Source organism: Bos indicus x Bos taurus, chromosome 6, assembly GCF_003369695.1.
Source record: "Bos indicus x Bos taurus breed Angus x Brahman F1 hybrid chromosome 6, Bos_hybrid_MaternalHap_v2.0, whole genome shotgun sequence".
Taxonomy (NCBI): Eukaryota; Metazoa; Chordata; class Mammalia; order Artiodactyla; family Bovidae; genus Bos; species Bos indicus x Bos taurus.
The window spans coordinates 70,669,835-70,671,911 of record NC_040081.1 but is presented as its reverse complement, the minus strand read 5'-3'; the positions used below and the strand labels follow the sequence as shown (position 1 = coordinate 70,671,911).

Genomic DNA, 2,077 nt, shown 5'->3' with positions numbered 1-2,077 from the left:
GGTCTCTCACTGAATTGTTATAACCCAGGGGAAGGAGTGTTTTTAGTGTCTGCCAAGGCCAGGAATCTCCCGAGACTTGTGATAACTGTGTGTGAAACAAGTTGGTTCTCTGGCTGGAGCCCACCTTGCCATCTTGGCAAAAGGAAGCCATTAGTGTTAACTGGTTTCCTCACGGGTTAGAGGGATTAGCTCCTAAGTGAGTTAAAAAGCCATGTGTTAGTGCTTCCACAGCACCCCGGGAACAGGCAGAGGCTTCACTGTGATTTTGCATGAGGTGCTCATGAATCCCCCAGGCTTTGACAGCACAGGAAATCACCTGGGGAGAGGAGCTGATGTGGGCCACCCCAGCCCTGAGTGGCCTTCGACAGGTTTATGGAGGGCAGAAGGCAGGGAAGACGCTCCTCCCTTGGCTTGGGGCTCTGAGCTGGTTCAGGTTGCGACTCTATTCCGGCGCCTGCAGCCTGATGAGGCCCCAGACTCTCTTGGGGTCATTTGGAAGCAGCCCAGGCCCTCTAACATATGGCCCTGATAAGGATCTCACTCTCCAAGATAAGGAGCTGTTTAGGGGAATCTGAGGAAGCCCGGGGTTTGTTTCCATAAAGCTGCACAATGTAAAGTGTAATCCCTACACAGATGCAATTAGCTGTTAAACATATTAAGTTGTGAGGAAGGGGTGCTCTGCTGGCTCATAAATGAATGTGAGTCTGTCCCAGGGGGACTGAGGGCAGGTATTTTTCCCTGCCAGATCATTAGAATGGTGACAGATAATGGATCAAGAGGCTGAGCTTTCTGCAGTTTCTGCAACCATGAAGCCCCTGAGGAGGAAGGACCTGGGGGAGCCACAGCCACCAAGGACCAATTTGTCTCCCTTCTATTGGCAGGGTGAGAGTCATCTCTGAGAGAGGCTTTTAAGTCCCATCACTGTTCCATGTGGCAGCCAGCTCGCTCAGTGTCTCCTGCTAACACAGGCTTTGGCACTGTGGCATTAGGTTGCCCGGTGACCTTGGTGAAGGTCGAGTGCCCTCCAGAATGGCCAGCTGTGGATGCCTGGCAAGGCCATTAAAGCTGAATCTGGGCACTTCTTGGTGGTCCAATGGCTAGATTCCATGCTCCCAATTCAGGGGGCCCAGAATCCATCCTGGTTAGGGAACTAGATCCTGTGTGCTGCAACTAAGGGTTCATGTATTTCAACTAAGACCTGGCACAGTCAAATAAATATATAAAAATAAATGTTAAAAAAAAAAAAGTTCCCTTCTGCTAAAGAAATAAAATAAAGCTGCATCCGTCAGAAGGAGATTCAAAGTCTCATTTCTGGGCAAGTAGCTACTAAATGGCCCTCCCCTCAAGTACCAATGGCACCTCCTCATAACCTCCATTGATTTCATAGAAATAACAGAAACAATATTAATCAATAAATTATTAGGAACTTAGTCTGTGCTAGGCTGGGTACAAAGCAGTTTATAAAAATATAGTTTTCATAACAAGCCCATGAGCCAGGTACTGATATTATCACCAGTTCACAGATGAGGAAATAGAAGTTTTGGCAGGTTCACTGATTTGTACAAAACTGTACAGTTAGGAAGAAATAGTGGGTTTAGGTTTTAATCCCAGAAGCTGATTCAAATGCTGAAACTCACAGTAAATAGTTTAGGACCCATTAGAAACATCTTCCACTAGGCTTGTGGAGAAATTTGCCATTCCTCAGACTCCAGTTGGTATCAAGATCAACCCAAAATAAGATGTATTACAAAAATATGTTGTAGAGTGCTCGCTTCGGCAGCACATATACTAAAATTGGAATGATACAGAGAAGATTAGTATGGCCCCTGCACAAGGATGACACGCAAATTCATGAAGTGTTCCATATTTTTGGATGAAACTGGAGCCTATTATACAGAGTGAAGTAAGGCAGAAAGAAAAACACCAATACAGTATATTAATGCATATATATGGAATTTAGAAAGATGGTAATGATGACCCTATATGCGAGACAGCAAAAGAGACACAAATGTATAGAACAGACTTTTGGACTCTGTGGGAGAAGGCAAGGGTGGGATGATTTGAGAGAATAGCATTG

General features: G+C 45.5%; 1 non-coding gene across 1 annotated transcript; it reads left to right on the top strand.

The window, feature by feature from the left end:
- The first annotated feature begins 1,764 nt into the window (after window positions 1-1,764).
- Window positions 1,765-1,871, top strand: LOC113894843. Its single transcript, XR_003511681.1, has one exon. It is a non-coding gene; the product is annotated as a U6 spliceosomal RNA (small nuclear RNA).
- Window positions 1,872-2,077: the final 206 nt, after the last annotated feature.